Source organism: Sus scrofa, chromosome 7 (genome assembly GCF_054392235.1).
Source record: "Sus scrofa isolate SSC_HxYL_T2T_F1_AM1 chromosome 7, Sscrofa_HxYL_maternal_Yorkshire_Landrace_v2.0, whole genome shotgun sequence".
Classification (NCBI taxonomy): domain Eukaryota; kingdom Metazoa; phylum Chordata; class Mammalia; order Artiodactyla; family Suidae; genus Sus; species Sus scrofa.
The window spans coordinates 16,810,949-16,833,123 of NC_139389.1; the positions used below are offsets into that span (position 1 = coordinate 16,810,949).

Here is a 22,175-nt window from a genome sequence, read left to right on the forward strand (position 1 = left end):
TAGGATGTCCTCTTATGTCCAGAGAATGCCTAGGACAATGTGTCTTTAGCATTAAGTGATGAAGACAATTTTAATGACACTTTTGTTAAGACTGATATAGCTCTGCCTCCTAAAAGCTGGATTACTTTGGGCCAGTGACTTAACCTCTCTGTGCTTCTCTTTGCTTGTCTGTCACATGGCTTAGTAATACCTCTCTCACAGAGTTGGAGAGTCAGATGAAATAATGTAGGTAAGCTCTTTGTTTGGGACCTGCCGTGTAGCAGATGCTCAATGAATCGTAGTCTCTCCAGCTTTATTATATTTTGTATCTTTATAAACCAAGGTTGTGGCTCAGGAGTCAGGCCTTCAGTGTCTATTGGCTGAGAGCAGTTGGGGAGGATCACAGGTCATGAATGTGAGCTTCCTGAGCCAGAGGGGGGCTTTATGAGCAGGGTGATGCTGAGGAGAGGGAAATGATAGAAGGTTGTAATATGACCCACTCTCCCAACACCCTGCACAGCTCTGTAAACTGCACACATCCCAGTATCATTGATACACCTGGATTTCCTGTAGAAGTTGGCATGAAATGGAGGTTGGCACTGGTCTGGTAAAGAACCCAGGGTGGAGACAAAAACTCAGAAGGGAGGAGAGACAGAGGAATCTATGAGTAAATAAGAGCTTAAATTCAGACTATTCAACCCTTTAATCACCAATGAATAAAAAAAGGGCAATGCCATTTATTTTCTATTGTTGGAAAATCAAACTCTCCTCAATCTTGGAGAGTAATTAAGATATTATCATATCTATTGTTGGAAAATCAAAAAACTCTCCTCAGTCAATCTCGTGGCTTTCAATATTCAGTACAATTAACCCCCTCCTTAATTATCAATTTTCCTTCCTAAAGTCTGTTCTCTTGAGTCTCTTTGGTTCTCTTGGTCATTTGGTCACTAGTTTTTCACCCATAGAGTTAATCTCTCCTCCTAACTTTCTCTCATACAGTGTATGCAACTCTTCCTTGTATTTTCCCTCTATTTCTGGCTACTTCCAATCATTTATAGTCCAACTGAAGAGACATCACTCAATGGGGAAGTTCACCATGATCAGCAGACAATTCTGATCACCCAGAATTTTCCTCTTTTTCCAGCCTCATTTACCATCATTCCTTTCAACGAATCCTTGAATCAGAGCAAATAAGTGACTTACTCTTCCCCTCACCCCCCAGTTCTCTTTTTCATGATGCTATTTTTTCTCCTGGAATAAGCCTATTTCTCTCCATCTCTTCTTCACCCTTTCTTCCCCACTTCCCACCCAGTGCACACACACAAAACTGGAGTCTCCAAGTTCCAGCTCAAAAAACCCCCTCTGTCCTCCCAAGAAGAAATAATTCCACTGATTCTCCCATGGTATTTACTTCTGATGCCATCACACACCTCAACTAACAGTATTTTCAGTTGTATTCTTAAGGATTTGCATGGTGAGACTGAAGCTCCCCCACTCCCCAGAGCCTAGCTCACTGCCAGACGTAGAGGGACAGCTCAGTGCAGGTTTTAATGAAGGGGCAGATGAATGAATGGAAGTGAATAATAATAGGGAAAATCCCAAACACCAAATAATCCCAAAGTAATCTATATGTGACTTTGGAATGTATTTTATACACACATTCAGAGAACATCAAACACAAAACTTCAAACATAGCAGTGAAGCCAGCCTGTGCAGATCCCAGTTGGGTGGGGTGGCTTGGGAAAAGGGTGGGAATCCTTACAGGAAGGGAGGAACATCTCACCAGGCAACTATCCTTCCCCAGCCTCAGTGGCTTATTTAGAAATCAGACTCCAGATGGCTTAAAGTACAGGGTACAGGGCTGGGTACCTAATAAGTGATCTGTAATGCCTTTGGAAATGGAAGTGCTTATGCAAATGCTAAATTATAATGATACAAAAATAACCATCTCCCATTATCTTCTTTAAAGATGTAAATGACATGCTCTTTTAAATCTAAAGTGGGTTCAAGAAACAGCAGTAAGGGGAGTTCCTATTGTGGCTCAGGAGTAACAAGACCCACTAGTATCCCTAAGGATGTGGGTTGGATCAATGGCCTCACTCAGTGGGTTAAGGATCTGGCAATGCTGTGAGCTGTGGTGTAGGTCACAGACATGGCTCGGATCCTGTGTGGCTGTGGCTTAGGCCAGCAGCTGTACCTCCAATTGGACCCCTAGGCTGGGAACTTCCATATGCCATGGGTGCGGCCCTAAAATGACCAAAAGAAAAGAAAAACAAACAGCAGTAAATTTAACCAGGAGATTGCATCAAATGATCATGCAAACCCATCTAGCATTCTAAAAGCAATTATAGTGCTGACCATCAGCCCTGAAAACAAATTACAGTAGCTAATGACAGAGAATGGTAATTAGAATGTTTTTAGAAAATTACTTGGAAACAGAATTGTCAACAAAGACCACTCAAATATTGCTGGAAACAGCTTAAATAACAGAATAATGCAGTGGCCTATGGCCCACGTGACATAAAGAAGATGTTGAACACATATCGGGTCCCAAATCACTGTCTTCTGAGCAATTATGTACATTGTTTTTAACCTCAGTCTTTCTGGGTCATTCCAAATGTGATGGAGAGCCAAGTGCCCTTGAACATCCTGCTACTTAGTAAAGTCTTATCCGAGTTCACTCCTATGTTCTGGATAAGTCTCCCTTTCCCCTCTTCTTTGCATTCTTTGTTATCTTTGGCATTCGTTTTTGAAAAACATGCGCCTCACTTGGAACAAATCCATTAAAGCAAACAACCTTAAAACTTTCCCAACAGCCCCCACTGCTGCAACCCACAGGCAGCCCAGATCCCATGGAACCCACCACCCAGGGATGTCAGTGCTTGCAGAGATCCTGGTGGAAGAGTTTCTTGTTAGCTATCATAGAGTCTGACGTGGACATATCTCAATTTTAATTCCCTGCAGACATGTGCAGCTCCAGCCTGTGATAAGCAAATAGGCGGATGGAATGTAGAGGGGGGGGAAAGAAAGGCATGGGTGGAGGAGGGTGTGGAACAGGAGGCAAAGGACACATTGTAAACGCTGGGACTGAAACATGTTCTTAGTACTTCATTAGTAACAGAGCAAAACCATGGCAATTTGAGGAGAGCTGCTTCATTAAAATATTGCCACTTTTTTTCCTTCCCCCAGTAAAGCTCGAGTACACCTCCCCATTTATTCCCTGTATTGGAGGACTGAGCAATTCCTTGCAGTTGTGTGTGTATGTTTTAAGGCAAAGCATGGAGCAAAAATATTTTTTTAAAAGAAACCATATTCCGTGAAATTCTTTCTAAAATGTGTATTCCACATGCTTCTCTGACTAGACAGCATCACAAGTAGGGGACCTGTCTTGCTATTGAGGGCTCCAATGTTATTATTCGAGCCAACTGCCATAGAAAATGCTGGAATATAGTTATGCTTGGCAATATTGAATCATTTTCAAAATGTTTTAGTCCACTTTGGACTTTACTGTCACTTTTTGTAACCCCATCCACTTTTCAATTTCCTGCTTACATGTTACAGCCTAAAACTACTTAGAACTGTGGCAAGAATGAGTCTAATTGGCTCTTAGTGAGTAAAGTGACATTCATTGCTTGCTAGGATTCTTTTACTTTTTATTTCTATCTGTTTCTTGACCATATTTCAAAGATTTGAGCTGACTTTAGAAATGGGGTACCAGTGAAATTAATAAAAGAAGCTAATTATAGTACAGAATTTCAGCATCTGATAGAGATTATTATGAAATAGGTTATACATAACTTGATTTCAGTTTCCTGGCTTTTAATTTCATATTTTCAGGATGATACAATATGTTAACATCCCATTTATTTTAATGAATTTAATTCGTAAAATTTCCACAAATACAATGAAGATAATTCTATTACAGAGAATTTGTTATCTGGAGAAAAGAAATAACAACCCCCAAATCCCTGGTCTTATAATCATAATACTACCACTTTGCACTGTGGTATACTTCTTTTGGTATGTTTCCCAAGCATGCTTTTTTGCAAACATACTGACATTTCTATACAAGTTTACATCCTGGTTTAAAAACAATTTTTTAAATTGAAGTACAGTTGATTAACAATGATTCAGGTGTACAGCAAAATGATTTGATTATACATGCAGTTATATATATATATTTTTAGATCCTTTTCCATTACAGGATATTACAATACATTGAATATAGTTCCCTGTATTAGACAGTAGGTCGTTGTTTATCTATTTTATGTATAGAATTATATATCTTTTAATCCCAAATTTCCAATTTATCCCTTCCCCTTCTTTCCCCTTTGATAACCATAAGTTTGTTTTCTTTGTGTATTTCTATTTTGCATATAAATTCATTTGGATTTTTTTAGATTCTATGTGTAACATCATATGATATTTGGGTTTCTCTGTCTGGCTTACTTGATTTAGTAAAATAATCTCTAGGTTCACCCCTGTTGCTGCAAATGGCATTATTTCATTCTTTTTAGGGCTGAGTAGTATTCCATCACACACACACACTACATCTTCTATATTCATTCATCTATCAATGGACATTTAGGTTGCTTCCATGTCTTGGCTATTGTAAATAGTTCCGCTACAAACATTGGGAGGCATGTATCTTTTCAAATTAAGGTTTTCATCTTTTCCAGATATATGCTTACCAGTCAGATTGCTGGATCATATGGTAACTCTATTTTTAGCTTTTTAAGGAACCTTCATAGAGTTCTCCATAGCGGCTGTAACAATTTACATTCCCAACAAAGGTGTAGGAGGGTTCTCTGTTCACACCCTCTCCAGCATTTATGATTCGCAGACTTTTTGATGATGGCCATTCTGGACCATGTGAGGTGATAATGTTATTGTGGTTCTGATTTGCATTTCTCTACTTAGCGATGTTGAGCATCTTTTCACATGCCTCTTGGCTATCCATATGTCTTCTTTAGAGAAATGTCTACTTGGGTCTTCTGCCTGTTATTGATTGGGTTGTTTGGTTGTTTTGATATTTAGCTGTATAAACTATTTGTTTATTTTGGAAATTAAGACCTAGTTGCTTCATTTGCAGATATTTTCTCCCATGCTACAGGTTGTCATTTCATTTTGTTTATAGTTTCCTTTGCTGTGTAAAAGCTTTTTAATTAGGTCCCATTTGTTTATTTTTCCTTTTGTTCTCCTGACTCTAGTAGGAGGAATGAAAAAAAATACTGCTGTGATTTATGTTAGTGTTCCCCCTATGTATTCCTCTAAGAATTTTATATTATTTGGTCTTACATTTATATATTTAGTCCATTGAGTTTATTGTTATGTATGCTGTTAGAGAATGTTATAATTTTATTCTTTTATGTGTCACTGTCTAGTTTTCTGATCTTATTAAAGACCACTTATTGAAGGGATTATCTCTAACGTATATTCTTGATTCCTTTGTCACAGATTGACTGTAGGTGCATGGGTTTATGGTTTCCATCCTGTTCCACTGATCTATGTGTCTGTTTTTGTGCCAAGGCCATACCTCTTTGATTACTATAACTTTGTATCATAGTCTGCAGTCAGGTAGCCTGATTCCTCTAGCTGTTTTTCTTTCTCAAGATTGTTTTGGCTATTTGGGTCTTTTGTGTTTCCATACAAATTTAAAATTTTTTCTAGTAGTCTGAAAAATGTCATTGGTATTTTAATAGAGATTGCACTGAATCTGTAGATTGCCTTGGGAAATATATTTTAATGATACTGATTCTTCCAACCCAAGAACACAGTATATCTTTCTGTTTGTATGGTCTTTGATTTTTTTCACCAGCATCTTCTACTTTTCAGAGTACTGACCATTTGCCTCCTTTGGTACATTCAATCCTAGGAATTTTATCTTTCGATATGACTATAAATGGAATTGCTTTCTTAATATCTCTGATAATTGTTAATATATAGGCATGCAAGAGATTTCTATGTATTAATTTTATAGCTGTCAACTTTTCCAAATTCCTTGATGAGCTCTAGGAGGTTTCTGGTAGTGTCTTTAGGATTTTCTGTATCATATAATTTCATCTGCAAAGAGTGACAGTTTTACTTTTCTTCCACTTTGGCTTCCCTTTACTTCTTTTTCTTGTCTCATTGCCTTGGCAAGAGTAGATACTTTGTCTTCTCTTGTTGCTGATCTTAGTGGAAATTCCTTTAGCTTTTCGCTGTTGAGTATGATTTTAGCTGTGGGTTTGTCATATATGGCCTTTATTATGTTGAGGTATGTTCCTTCTATGACCACTTTCTAGAGAGTATAATTTTTATTTTATATTGGAATATAGTTGATTTACAATGCTGTGTTAGTTTCAAGGATACAGGTGATTCAGTTATACATAAATATATATATATATATATATATATATATATATATATATATATATATATATATATAATATGTATTATTTACAAGATTCTTTTCCCATATTGGTTATTAGAGAATACTGGGTAGAGTTCTCTGTGCCATGCAGCAGGTCTTTGTTAGTCACCTACTTTATATATAGTAGTGTGTATATGCTAATCCCAGTTTCCTAACTTGTATATCCCCCCAACTTTCCCCTTTAGCAACCCTAAGTTTGTTTTCTATGAGTGTGTTTCTGTTTTGTAAAGAGGTTCATTTGTATCATTTTTTAGATTCCACATTTAAGTGATAGCATATGATGTTTGTCTTTCACTGACTTACTTCACTTAGGATGATCCTCTCTAGGTCCATCCGTATTGCTGCAAGGGGCATTATTTCATTCTTTTTTATGGCTGAGTAATATTCCACTGTGTATATATATACATACCACATCCTCTTTATCCATTCCTCTGTCGACAGACATGTAGGTTGTCCCCATGTCTTGATTATTGCAAATAGTGCTGCAGTGAACACTGGGATGAATGTATCTTTTCGAACGATGGTTTTCTGATATATGCCCAGGAGTGGGACTGGTGCATCATAAGGTAGTTCTGGTTTCAGTCTTTTCAGGACCCTCCATACTGTTCTCTACAGTGGCAGTACCAATTTACATTCCCACCAAGAGTGCAGAAGGGTTCCCTTTTCTTCACACCCTCTCCAGCACTTACTCTTTGTAGACTTTTTGATGATGGCCCTCATGGCCGGCGCAAGGTGGTACCTCATTGTAGTTCTGATTTGCATTTCTCTAATAATTAGTGATGCTGAATATCTTCTCATGTGCCTGTCAGCAATCTGTATGTCTTCTTTTGGGCAGAAGATCTAAATAAGACATTCTCCATTTGTGTGTGTGTGTGTTTTAATGTTGAGCTACATGAGCTGTTTGTATATCTTGGAGGACAGTCCCTTATTGGTTGCCTCATTTGCAAATATTTTCTCCCAGTCCGTAGGTTTTCTTTTCTTTTTGTTTATAGTTTCCTTTGCTGTGCAAAAGCTTTTCAGTTTAGTTAGGTCCGATTTGTTTATTGTTTTTATTTCATTACTCTAGGAGACAGATCCAAAAAGATATTATTGCAATTTATGTCAAAGAGTGTTCCTGCGTATGTATTCCTCAGAGAGTTTTATAGTATCCGGTCTTAGATTTAGGCCTTTAATCCATTTTGAGTTTATTTTTGTGTATGATGTTAGAGAATACTCTAATTTCATTCTTTTACATGTAGCTGTCCAGTTTTCCCAGCACCGTTTAGTTTTTTTTAATTTTATGTTCTTTATTATTTTCATTTTTTCCATTAGAGCTGGTTTAGTGTTCTGTCAATTTTCTACTGTAGAGCAACGTGACCCAGTCACACACACACACACACACTGATATATATATATATCACACACATACATATATATATATTCTTTTTCTTACATTATCCTCCATCATGTTCCATCACAAATGACTAGTTATAGTTTCCTGTGCTATACAGTAGGATCTCATTGCTTATCTACTCCAAATGCAATCGATTGCATCTATTAACCCCAGATTCACAGTCCCTCCCATTCCTTCCCCCTTGGCAACCACAAGTTTGTTCTCCAAGTCCATGAGTTCTTTTTCTGTGGAAAGGTTCATTTGTGTCTTATATTAGATTCCAGATATAAGTGATATCACATGGTATTTATTTATTTAAAATTATTTATTTTGTCTTTTTAGGGCCGTACCTGCAGCATATAGAGGTTCCCAGGCTAGGGGTGGAATCAGAGCTGTAGCCGCTGGTCTACACCACAGCCACAGCAACATGGGATCCAAGCCACATCTGCGACCTACACCATAGCTCACAACAACGCCAGATCCATAACCCACTGAGCAAGGCCAGGGATCAAACCCACAACCTCATGGTTACTAGTCAGGTTCATTAACCACTGAGCCATGATGGGAACTCCTCACATGGTATTTATTTTTCTTTTTTTGACTTATTTCACTTAGCATGAGAGTCTCTAGTTCCAGCTATGTTGCTACAAATGGTATTATTTTGTTCTTTTTTATGGCTGAGTAGTATTCCATTGTGTATACCACATCTTCTCAATCCATTCATCTGTTGATGGACATTTAAGTGGTTTCAATATCTTGGCTATTGTGAATAGTGCTGCAAAGAACATACAGGTACATGTATCTTCAAGGAAAGTTTTGTCTGGATATAGGCCCAAGAGTGGGATTGCTGGGTCATATGGTAGTTCTATGTATAGATTTCTAATGTACCTCCATACTATTCTCCATAGTGGTTGTACCAGCTTACATTACCATGAACAGTGTAGGAGGGTATGCTTTCTCCACACCCTCTGCAGCGTTTGTTATTTATTGACTTGTTAATGATGGCCTTCTGACAGGTGGGAGGTGGTACCTCATAGTAGTTTTGATTTGCATTTCTCTACTAATTAGTGATGATGAACATTTTTTCATGTGCTTGTTGGCCATCTGTATATCATCTTTGGAGAAATGTCTATTCAGCTCTTTTGCCCATTGTTCAGTTGGGTTGTTTTTTTTTTGTTTTTTTTTTTTTTTTTTTTTTTTGCTGTTGAGTTGTGTAAGTTGTTTGTATCTTTTAGAGATGAAGCCCTTGTCAGTTGCATCATTTGAAACTATTTTCTTCCATTCCATAGGTTGTTGTCTTTTTGGTTTTTTTTATGGTTTCCTTTGCTGTGCAAAAGCTTGTCAATTTGATTAGGTCCCATTGGTTTATTTTTTCTTTTATTTCTATTGCCTTGGGAAACTGACCTAAGAAAACTTTTGTACAGTTGACGTCAGAGAATGCTTTGCCTATGTTCTCTTCTAGGGGTTTGATGGTATCTTGTCTTATATTTAAGTCTTTAAGCCATTTTGAGTTTATTTTTGTAGCACCATTTATTAAAGAGATTTATCTTTTTTCTTCACTGTATATTCTTGCCTGCTTTGTTGTAGATTAATTGACCATAGGTACATAGGTTTATTTCTTGCCTGTCTGTTCCATTGGTCTGTATTTGTTTTTCTGCCAGCACATACTGTTGTGATTATTGTAGCTCTATAATATAGCCTGACGTCAAGGAGCCTGATTTCTCCAGCTCCATCCAAACAGAAAATCAACAAGGAAATTCAGGCCTTAAATGGTAGATTAGATCATATTTACTTAATTGATATTTATAGAGCATTCCATCCAGAAGCAGCAGAATCCATATTATTTTCAAGTAAACATGGAACTTTTTCCAGGATGTATCACATCCTGGGCTACAAAGCATGCCTCCATAAATTTAAGGAAATTGAATTCATATGAAGCATCTCTTCCTACTACAACACTATGAGAGTAGAAATCAACTACAAGAAAAAAAAAACTGCAAAAAAAGACAAACATGTGGAAGCTAAATGATAAGCTATTAAATAGCCAATGGGTCACTGAAGAAATCAAGGAAAAAAATAAAAAAACACCTAGAGAAAAATGAAAATGAAAACCCAAGGATCCAAAACCTATGAGATGCAGCAAAAATAGTTCTAAGAGGAAGTTTTTAGCAATACAAGCTTACCTTAGGAAGCAAAAAAAAAAAAAAAAAAAAAATTGCAAACAACCTAACCTTACACCTCGAATATCTAGAGAAAGAAGAACAAACAAAATGTAAAGTTTTAGAAGGAAAGAAATCAAAGTTTAGCACAGATATAAATGAAATAGAGGTGAAGAATACAATAGAAATGATCAATGAAACTAACGTCTATCTCTTTGGAAAGAAAACAAAATTGGTAAACCTTTAGCTAGACTCATCCAGAAAAAAGGAGATGGCCCAATAAAACTAGAAATGAAAAAGGAGAAGTTACAGCTGACAATACAGAAATACAAAGAACCATCAGAGACTACTACAAGCAACTAAATGCCCATAAAATGGACAACCTAGAAGAAATGGACAAAAGCTTAGACAGGTAAAATATCCCAATACTGAACCCGGAAGAAATAGAAGATATGAACAGACTAATTACCAGTACTAAAACTGAGCTGTGAACCTTCTGAAATTCTTCCCAAAAATAGCAGAGGAAGGAACACTTCTAAACTCATTCTATGAGGCCATCATCACCCTAGTAACAAACACAAAATACCACAAAGAAAATTTCAGGTCAATATCACTAATGAACATAGATGCAAAAATCCTCAACAAAATACTAACATACGGAATCTAACAATACATGAAAAGGATCATACACCTTGGGCAAGTGGGATTTATCCCATGGATGCAAGGATTTTTCAATATTAGCAAATTAAAATACTGAAGAATAAACACCATATGATTGTCTCAATAAAAGGATGTTAGATTTTATCAAATCATTTTTTGTTCCTTTGATAAAAATTCTCCAGAAGGTGGCCATAGAGGGAACCAACCTCAATAAAGTAGAGGCTATATATGACAAACCCACAACTAACATTGTACTCATTGGGAAAACATGAAAGTATTTCCTCAAAGTTCAGGAAGAAGACAGGTATGTCCACTCTTGCCATTTTTATTCATCATAGATTTGGAAGTCCTAGCCATGGCAATCAGACAAGACAAAGAAGTAAAAGGAAGCCAAATTGGAAGAAAACTACAACTGTCACTGTTTGCAGATGACATGATACTATATAGAAAATCCTAAAGATGCTATTAGGCAAGTACTATAGCTCATCAATTAATTCATTAAAGTTGCAGGGTACAAAAGTAATACATAGAAATCTCTTGCATTCCTATACACAAATAATGAAATATCATAGAAAATAAGGAAACAATTTTCATACTGAACCAAAGAATAAAATTCCTAGAAATAAACCTGCCTAAGGAAGCAAAAGATCCATACTCTGAAAAATATAAGATGCTGATGAAAGAAATAAATACCACACAGATGGAAAGATACATTGTGTTCTTGGAAGAAAGATTGTCAGTCAATATTGTCAAAATGAGTATACTACCTGAGGCAATCTACAGATTCAGTGCAATCCCAATCAAATTACCAATGGCATTTTTCAGAGAATGAGAACAAAAAAATTGTAAATTTATATGGAAACACAAATGACCCTGAATAGCCAAAATAATCTTGAGGGAAAAAATGAAGCTGGAGGAATCAGGCTCCCTGACCTCAGGCTATAGTACAGAGCTACAATAATCAAGGCAGTATATACTGACACAAAAACAAATACAGACTAATGGAACAGATAGAAAGTCCAGAAATGAACCTATGTACCTATGGTCAATTAATTTATAACAAAGGAGGCAAGAATAAAAAAATGGAGAAGATAAGTCTCTTTAATAAATGGTGTTAGAAAAACTGGACAGCTACATGTAAAAGAATGAAATTAGAGTATTCTCTAACATCATACACAAAAATAAACTCAAAATGGATTAAAGGCCTAAATCTAAGACCGGATACTATAAAACTCTCTGAGGAATACATACGCAGGAACACTCTTTGACATAAATTGCAATAATATCTTTTTGGATCTGTCTCCTAGAGTAATGAAATAAAAACAATAAACAAATCGGACCTAACTAAACTGAAAAGCTTTTGCACAGCAAAGGAAACTATAAACAAAAAGAAAAGAAAACCTACGGACTGGGAGAAAATATTTGCAAATGAGGCAACCAATAAGGGACTGTTCTCCAAGATATACAAACAGCTCATGTAGCTCAACATTAAAACACACCCACACACAAATGGAGAATGTCTTATTTAGATCTTCTGCCCAAAAGAAGACATACAGATTGCTGACAGGCACATGAGAAGATATTCAGCATCACTAATTATTAGAGAAATGCAAATCAGAACTACAATGAGGTACCACCTTGCGCCGGCCATGAGGGCCATCATCAAAAAGTCTACAAAGAGTAAGTGCTGGAGAGGGTGTGAAGAAAAGGGAACCCTTCCGCACTCTTGGTGGGAATGTAAATTGGTACTGCCACTGTAGAGAACAGTATGGAGGGTCCTGAAAAGACTGAAACCAGAACTACCTTATGATGCACCAGTCCCACTCCTGGGCATATATCAGAAAACCATCATTCGAAAAGATACATTCATCCCAGTGTTCACTGCAGCACTATTTGCAATAATCGAGACATGGGGACAACCTACATGTCTGTCGACAGAGGAATGGATAAAGAGGATGTGGTATGTATATATATACACAGTGGAATATTACTCAGCCATAAAAAAGAATGAAATAATGCCCCTTGCAGCAATACGGATGGACCTAGAGAGGATCATCCTAAGTGAAGTAAGTCGGTGAAAGACAAACATCATATGCTATCACTTAAATGTGGAATCTAAAAAATGATACAAATGAACCTCTTTACAAAACAGAAACACACTCATAGAAAACAAACTTAGGGTTGCTAAAGGGGAAAGTTGGGGGGATATACAAGTCAGGAAACTGGGATTAGCATATACACACTACAATATATAAAGTAGGTGACTGACAAAGACCTGCTGCATGGCACAGAGAACTCTACCCAGTATTCTCTAATAATCAATATGGGAAAAGAAGCTCAAAAATAGTATATATGTATGTATGTAGGGTTGAATAACTTACCCTATCCTTAAAACATAACATTGTAAAACAGACTATATTTCAGTTAAAAATAATTTTTAAGGAGTTCCCGTCGTGGCTCAGTGGTTAACAAATCCAACTCAGAACCATGAGGTTGTGGGTTCAATCCCTGGCCTCGCTCAGTGGGTTAAGGATCCAGTGTTGCTGTGAGGTGTGGTGTACATCGCAGACACGGCTCAGATTCCACATTGCTATGGCCCTGGTGTAGGCCGGTGGCTATAGCTCTGATTAGATCCCTAGCCTGGGAACCTCCATATGCTGCAGGTACAGCCCTAGAAATGACAAAAATAGTAATTTTTTAAAATATTAAGTAAAAAAATTTAAAAAGTACTTGGCCATTATAAGATTATCTGGAAAATTAGACAAATGCACAAAGGAGGAGGCAAAATTAGTTTCAGTCTCACCGTGTTGGCATATAGCTTTTTAACCTTTGGAGAACAGTCATTTTTTTTTTTCTGATGTGTGTGTGTGTTGGTGTGTGCACCCAGTTAATACGGTTTTTGTATTTTAACACTGTTGACATTTTATACATTTTCAAAACATAACTCCTTGTTTGTGTCTTTATTGATTTTTTTTAAATACAGATAAAACCTATGGTGTTAGATTATCTGAATACTAGGGCTTTTATTTAATCAAACTGTAAAAGTGCTAATTCCGTGATACTCTTTTGACAATGTTTTTCTCCATTTAAATCATATGGCCACACATCCTGGGAATTCTGAAGAACAAAAAATTTTATGAGGTTCAGGTCACAGTGGAAACAAAGAATTCAAGAATCATCTGTTGAGTTTCACACTGTCATGCTTACAACTTCATAGCAAACCTCTGAGATTAAATAGTGACATTTCCAGACTGAGAATCCAAAGCTTTCAACTCTCCTCCTGTTTTATTTCACTAACATTTGAAGAATGTTGGTGGTCTCATAAGAGAACCTGAATAGAGAGAGGAACTTGCCTGCATCAGGGAATATACTAGAAAAACAAAAACAGGATTTCCTTTCTACCAGAAAATGCAGCCACTCAGCCAAGATTAGTCTTTGCTTGTGCAGACCATTTATTGAGGTTGCCAAAAGAAAATATTGACTATTTTTATTTCATTTAAAAATTATATTTTCTGTATATATCAATAGGATATCTATCAATACAGTAGGATATATGTATGTATATATTGAGATCAACTAAACTTTGTGTATATTTATACAAAATATATAAACTATAAAACATTTGAATGATAGGAGTACACAATTAAAACATTTAGGAGTTCCCGTTGTGGCTTAGTGAAAACAAATCTGACTGGTAACCATGAGGATGCAGGTTCAGTCCCTGGGTCTCAGTAGGTTAAGGATCTGATGTTGCCATGAGCTGTGGCTTAGGTTGCAGATGCTGCTTGGATCCTGTGTTGCTATGGCTGTGGCTTAGGTCAGCTACAGCTCCGATTTGACCACTAGCCTGGGAACCTCCATATGACGCAGGTGTAGCCCTAAGACAAAAAACAAACAAAAAAACATTTAGCGATCACTAGATGCCTTCAAAATCGCTTCTTTACCAGAGTCTGAATTTTTAAGTGCTGGAGAATCACATCCTCACTGGAAAATATACTGCCTAAAAACGTTATCTATGGTAGTTCCCTTTGTGGCTCAGTGGAAACAAATCTGACTAGCATCCATGAGGACACAGGTTCGATCCCTGGCCTTGCTCAGTGGGTTAAGGATCGGCATGGCCATGAGCTGTGGTGTAGGTCTCAGATGAGGCTCAGATCTGGCACTGCTGTGGCTGTGGTGTAGGCCAGCAGCTAGAGCTCCGATTTGACCCCTAGTGTGGGACCTTCCACATGCCCTCAGGTGCGGCCCTAAAAAGACAAAAAAAAAAACAAAAAAAACAAAAACCCTGTTATCTATGTCTTAATAGACAGCAGAACTAATTGCTGAATGGAGTCTATGAAGAGACCTTCTTTTCCAGCTCCCACCTTGTGTGAATGGAGAACAGATTTATTCACTTGCTCAGCCTGTACTGAGGGCCACTCTTTGGAGAGCACTGTCCTGGCCACAGTGAAGGAAACAAAGGATTGAGATTATCATATGGTCCAGATGATAACCTCTCATTCAAGGAAAAGGGAGCAGGGAGCTCATAGTTCAGAGTGAGGGTATCGGGAAAAGGGTGTCCCAAGAGATGGAGCTTCTAAAGGCCAGGGAGGAACCAAACAGAGCCATGCACGTGCAGAAAGTATTCGGTCTGTTGGAGAAAGCCAAGAATTCCAAGAGACAGGACGCTGGGGTATTTAGAGTGACCGAAAGCCGAGGAACTGGAGTGGAAAGGAACCCAGGGTCTTGGATATCATGTCCAGAGTCTGAGCAACAGGCCTGTACAACCACATTTCCATCCCAATTTTTATACATGGGGAAACTGAGGCTCAGAGCAGCTCAGTCACGAGGTGGGTCCACAGCAGAACGGGCCTTTAAGCCAGTGTTCTTTTCACTTTTCATATATAAGGCTTAGACATATACATAGAAAAAGGCAGTATAAAATGCTTTTTTGCATTATTGCTTAGTTGTCATGAGGGTGGAGTAGAGATACGCTGAAATGCCTAATAAGCCTTAACAGTCCTCTGTCCTTTTAAATCAGTATGTTTGAAAACTTACAGTAGCGCTCACAACTGCAGTCACTAAAGCGTTAATGGCAGACTGAAATCTGTGTACCTCCTATCTCCACTGTCTGACAGAGTGCCTGGGCCATGGCAGGTACTCAATACCTCTAAAGGAGATAAAACCAGTTTTTCTATCTTCATTTTAGAGTAAAGAAGTCCATTACATTTTTCTTTTTTTAAAAAATTATTATTATTATTATTTTAGGGCTGCACTTGCAGAATATGAAAGTTCCCAGGCTAGGGGTCTACTGAGAGCTGTACCTGCCAGCCTACACCACAGCAATGCCAGACCTGAGCTGCATCTGAGACCTACACTATGGCTCACAGCAACAGCAGATCTTTAACCCACTGAGCAAGGCCAGGGATCAAACCCACGTCCTCATGGATACTAGTTGGGTTCGTTACCACTGAGCCACAAGGGGACCTCCCATTGAATTTAATTCAATCAAGAGAGGTCATTAGGGAAGCATGCACACAAATACATCTGAAATCAAATTATATCTCTCAACTAGAGATTTCGAACTTTATTTTTGAAAAAAAGGGTTTTTGAATTTCTAGTCAACACCTGATTGGAGTTATTGGATAGAGCACAGTGATGGGAGGTGCACAGGAGTTAAGAGTTGGAAAAATTCAGGTACAATCTCAGCTCTGTGCTTAAGTTAACCACAGATAAGACTATGTGACACTAATTTTGATAAATTTCAGTTTTCTCCTCTGTGACATGGGTATATGAATACTACTTTGCAGGGTTGGTGGCAGGACTAGAGACATCAAGTATGTATATCCAAAGTGCTTGTCACATAGTAGCAACACTGACTACGTTGTTGCTATTACTGTGATTTTCTGTTTTAATTTGTACAAACGATTATGCTTCCTGACCAATAGTCACTTTGCTGGATGGAATTCCAGGCTTGTGTAATATATGAATATGTTCTATCGCCACGTAATTTTTTCAACCTGTGTACGTTAAATTTAAATGCAGAAGAATCCTGCAGGTCTGGGTGACTTCAGCTCAGTTGTTTCCTATCTGTGAAAAGATCACCATTTATTTAATAACTGATGTCAGAATAGGGTTGAGGCTACCTACAGAATAGTAGCTAGGCTGTTTTAAACAAATCTGTTTATATTTAATTCCCTCCACTTACTGATAGAATGAACAGTGTTATTAGAAAATAATCAGCGTGTGGATCTTTCTCTACATTCTCTCCACCTTCACTCCACAGACCCTCTTAATCTCAATGATTCTTGTTGAGTTGGGTTCTTAACAGATAACAATGAATTTTAAGCACAGTATTTACCGCATTCTTCATTCTGTGGGGAAATTGATTTGATGGGAACAACAGATTGGGAGTTCCAACCTGGGGCGATGTGGGAAATTCACAGAAAGCGATAACTCAGCCAGAGGAAACAGTATCTTGAGAGGACTTATCATTCCTCCTCCAGAAAAGGCTAACAGAGTGATTCTTTTGCGATGTATCTGATTTTCTGAGATAAACCTCAGTTATAAAGTCAGTGGAGGACTCTGCTGTGCAATTTTATAAAACACACGCTTGTGGACTTCACAAGTTTCTATGTACTTGGGGGATCCTGCTTGTTCCCTTAGGAATTTTTCATTAGAGGCTTGAGACGTGAGTTAATGGAGTACGTGATCTCGGTTCTGTTTTTCCTCTAAGCAGGTCTCCTAAGAGTATTAATTTCCACCTTCTATTTCAATAGGGACTTTAACACTAAAAACCTCCAATCATTACCCACAGAGTTTTTGTCACTTGTTAATCAAGTCTCAATTGTCAAATCCCCCTTCACCTGAAAAGTTCACAGGAGATGAGCTCCAACTTCCTTGCAGGCCCCCTGCTGAAATTCTGCACCCTGGAAATTCTGCGTACAAATCTCAACACGTAGACCAGCGTTACCTTTTAACCTTCTACTCCCCCTTCAGTAAGGATGTGCTTTGTCCTGCTTGGTGGGAGACATGAGTTAAATCCTAACAGTCCAGTCTCATTTTGCCTTTTTTATCAGTCATTCAAATTCCCCAAATCGTCTGCTTTACTAGTCAAAAGCAATGATTTAAAAAAAAATAAAAGGAAACATCCCATATGGTAATGAGCCCTTATTTCGGGGCCAGAGTCCAGAGGTCTTTACAGACGCTCCCTTTGTAGTTTGCTGGGTCTCAGCCAGACTCCATGGAGGAAAAGCAGAGTGGGAAGCTCATGGCATCCCACAGACCCCCTGTTTTCCTGCTGCAGTGGAACTGGGAACCCTAGGTCAAGGCGTGGGCTCCTCAGAACACTACGTTAGAACCTTGACTTGAGCCCATTCTCCAGTGGATCTGCTAATTTACAAGAGGCCTTCCCCAACCGTATAGAGTGATTGAGAATAGGTCCAGAGAAATGGCAGAATGGGGACTGCCAGGGAGCGGGGGGAGGAGATGGGCAGTCCTTTAACGGGTACGGAGTTTCAGTGTTTTAAGATGAAAAGCCCTCTGGAAACAGGTGGTGGTGATGGTTGAATCTATTTCATACCACTGAACTTGACATTGTTCAGGATGGTAGATTTCCTGTGTATTCGACCATAAGTGTTTTCTAAATGGGCAAAAAAAGATTAAGTCCAGAGCTACTACCCCACCTTTGAAGGAAACAGGCAGCTCACTGCAGTTTCAGAGTGTGAGCCAGGACTGCATTGGCTCAAATGCCCTCTTGTTTGCTCTCAACATAGTCTCCTCAGGTCTTGGCCTTCAGCCACTGGTCAAACTCTTAGCAGGAATCATTGCCTGTATCCTCCTGGGGACCCTGTGCAATTCAGTTTGAGAGTTGAAGACAAGAGCCCCAGGGCGGCTTGGGGACTCCAAGTCCCCACTGCTTCTCCCTGGGCTTTGCTGGACCGGGGCAGCCTGATTCGGCTCTGTGCCCAGGCCTCCATCTATAGCACAGTATGGAAACTGCTCTGTTTGGGGGAACTTTCATTGTAGATGATTTTCTACCATGGGAGGAGGCAAGATAACTGCTGCGATGCTCTACAAATTCAAGTACCCCCAACTCCCAAGATTTTGCCACACCGTGACTGTTTCCTAAAGAGCCTCTCCTCACACACAGGCCAAGGGAAAGAGGAGCTCTGACTTGAATGGCAAGTCCTCTCTCTCCCAGGAAGGCCAGCCTCCTGAAATGAGCTCATTCACTCTTCTGCTCCATACCTTGCCAGGGTTTCCTCTCATTTCCTATGCTCTTCCCATCCTCTTTGTCTGCTTTATTTTTATCTTCAGTAATCATGTACTATGCCGTTGGAAAGTAGATCTTATTACCTGTCTGCTTTTTAAAACATAAGCCCCAGGATGGCGGATCTTAAATCCTTTTTGTTCCTTGCTATAGCTCTGACACCTAGAATAGTGTATGGTACATAGTAAGTCCTCAATGAATATTTGTTGAATTAATTAACAGACCGAGGGCAGGCCCAGGGCTATTTACTGCCATTCCTAACTCTGCTCAGCCAAGGACACCCAGCTCATCCTTTCTCAAGAGCCGTAATGGTTCTCAATGATGACACCTCTACAGTGGATCACAAGTGCTCCACAGACTTTGCTTGTGCCCCTGGAAGCCTGAAATCTGATGGATCCCCTTTTCATTGATTTTTGACCTGGTGGGGGACAGAATAGGGAGGGGACTCATTGTCTGCATAAACTGAGTATCTCAGACCTCACCCTCCTATGGATACAAAGGAGATTGTATTTACTTTGAAATATAAATTCTAAGTGCTCTCCGCTCCCACCCCCTGTAACTGCAGGACCCAAACACATCTCCCTCCCTCTATGTATTTCTGCTCCTGTTCTTCCATGCCAATTTGGCCAAGGCACCTGCCCACCTTCTCTGCTTCCAGTGCCCTCTTGGGAAAGGGCCTCACAATGGATGCCACCTGATCTAATTGGGAGTGTCTCTCCTCAGCCCTGGAGCTCCTCGGTGGGCACTGAAGGCATGACGGGAGGTCACTGAGGCACGAGGCTTGAGTCTTCAGTGGCCATATCTGCTCTGGGGTCTGGGTCTGTGAGTTGCAATTCTATGGTTTATGGGCACACACCCCCAGGCTCCTTCCCGGTGCTCATGCAAGATAACACCCCTCTGCTCCTGCACTGAACACATCTGTTTGTGCAAACTGACTCTAGGGATCAGGCATTTGGAGTCACCCAGGGGCCAGAAGGTTCCAGCCCTTTGGGGCTCCTTCTCACACCATATATTGGCCCCCTGGTGGGCTGGCCAACCCTCTGTTTCTGACTCTCAAGTTCATGTACTGTGGATTAGAAGGCAATTCATACTCCCCCCTGCTGGGAACACAATCCCAGTTCTCTTAAGTGTTTCTCAGAAAATTTGCTGCAGATTTCTATACACAAACCCAAATCTGTCTGTCTGTTTCTTTGTTCTTTTTAGGGCCACACCCGCGGCATACGGATGTTCCCAGGCTAAGAGTCAGATCGGAGGGGCAGCTGTTGGCCTGTAGCACACCCATGACAATGGCAGACCCGAGCCACATTTGTGACCTAAACCACAGTTCATGGCAACACCGGATGGAAACCACATCCTCATGGATACTAGTTGGGTTCTTAACCTGCTGAGCCACAATGGGAACTTCACATCTTTCTTTATACACACACTCACTGAATGAAGCACAAACCAGCATAACCCTAATGGCATTAGGGCTGCTTGCCCTAATAGCTTGAGTATTCAATTTAATACTAAATTTAAAAATGAGTATTCTTGCACATCACAATTAAGAGTTTCCTGGTGGAGAAAAAAAAAAATCATTCTGAAGTCATCCTCCCACAGTATCTTTCTTGAAAATCTAAAATTATGCCCTTTTCATATCCCTTCCATACCTTTAGCTCTCCTCTCTTCCCGGACACAAAGCCTTGGCCAATCTGTGATACTATAGGGCTTGGGTTGGAAAAAACTGGCTTTTAACAAACTAATGTATGTATACCCTTCCAAAGAGAATATGCTGTTTTCAGCATCTTGTAATAATTTGGCTGTAGCTAAAAGACATCCATTAGATGCTAGCAGTGGAGCTAGGAGATAGGGTTGTCCGAAGGGACCAACGTTTGGTGCCCACCACTGAACTATCAAGGCTGGACATCCTGGGATTCTAAAGTCCTCAGCAGTGAGGTCCACACAGCTGCTCTTGAGGCTGCTCCCAGACCCTACCTCCTTCTGCCAATGTCACCATGCTCTGTGCTTGCTCAGTCTCCTGTTGCTCTGCACCGCGGCTTTGCATACTTCCCCTACTTGGCACTAAGCTTTAGGACAAATAGAAGGTTGCCGAAGTTCGCAACATGTGCTTCTCTGTAAAAATGGCTCAGAGTTGAAAAAAACATTGTGGATCAACAGGTCTTGGAGGGAGAAGAAAATACGGAGGCTTTGTCACTGCCAGAAAAGGTGGCACTCCACTTTCCCCCCCGAATTCTATACTATCCTTTTCCACAGGCTGTTTTTAAACACCTTGGCTGGTTCTCACATAGCAACCAGACAGTCTGCCCAAGTGGGACAGTGACCCACTTCTAAATCTCTTAGCCGTGAACCTGCAGGCCTCAGGCCAGTTCCACGTGAAGTTCTTTGCTAGAGAGTGGCCTATTCTGCTCTCTTTTAGGCTCAGTTCAAAATCCAGAGTTTACAGAGTTTTTCATAACTGGTGTTTTAAGGTTGCTGCTTTGAGAGCCTGTTTTTCCAGAAAGTGTGAACTGTTTTTATTATCAAATGTCTTTTAGCCTTGTGTCCTGAAACAAAGTATCACACAGGTTTGAATGTCATGAACTTAAAAACACAAAACCCTGCCTGATGCTAGCCTTTTCATAAGTGAAAATGTCAATTTGTAATTACAGCTCAAATTTTCAATCGCCTAAGTGGTTGACACTGATTCTACTTGGAATCACTGCTGATTTATTTAGCCTGGAATAAATGCAATGCCATTTTGCCTTGGTGACAACAGAAATAAGCTTTGGCCAGGTCTGTGCATAGTTTGGGGATGAAGAAAATAAGCTTTGAAAGGCAATGGGCATTGCTGATTATAGATTTTTATTAGGAACAGATGTGAGGCTATGGTTTGGAGTGGTAGACAAACTGTTATTGAAACAAGGCAGCTGACTGAGAACCATGCTGTCTTTTTTTTTTTTTTTCGGTTTGTTTTTAGGACAAGGAAATATGAACAAATTGAATTCATAATCTTTTTCTTCAAGGGATCACCTTATCAAAAATAAGCTCTAAGGTATTTATTTATGCATGTGATGAACAGTACACAAACAGGGGGCCCTGTTTTTGTTAACACATCTCCAGGCTGAAGCAGAGGTTTAGAGAATAATTACAAACAATTTCTTTCACCACTGTGCTTCAGAGCTCTGTGCTTTGAATTTGCTTATGGTTTCCCCTTTCTAACAGTTTCAACCTCTTGCGGTATAGCAGTACCAAGCTAAGTTACATACGTCTGATCATTTTGTGTCTTGCAAGCCTATCTGCCTCTTCCTTTAAGGATAGATTGAGCATTCTGGCTTACTTGCTGTCCAGCTTGGGGCTGGGTTA

At 39.4% G+C, this 22,175-nt stretch overlaps 2 protein-coding genes and 1 long non-coding RNA gene across 8 annotated transcripts in view; 1 reads left to right on the forward strand and 2 right to left on the reverse strand.

The window, feature by feature from the left end:
- CDKAL1 (CDK5 regulatory subunit associated protein 1 like 1) overlaps window positions 1-22,175 on the forward strand; it is a 951,913-nt gene that overhangs the window by 869,463 nt on the left and 60,275 nt on the right. The gene's annotated exons all lie outside the window — the stretch shown is intronic.
- Window positions 1-22,175, reverse strand: part of LOC146401220 (uncharacterized) — a 159,387-nt gene that overhangs the window by 49,973 nt on the left and 87,239 nt on the right. The window lies entirely within an intron of this gene.
- Window positions 8,926-15,072, reverse strand: LOC146401221 (uncharacterized). The gene is made up of 2 exons (XR_014809726.1): window positions 13,598-15,072; window positions 8,926-11,713 (listed from the first exon to the last, which is right to left on the reverse strand). It is a non-coding gene; the product is annotated as an uncharacterized LOC146401221 (long non-coding RNA).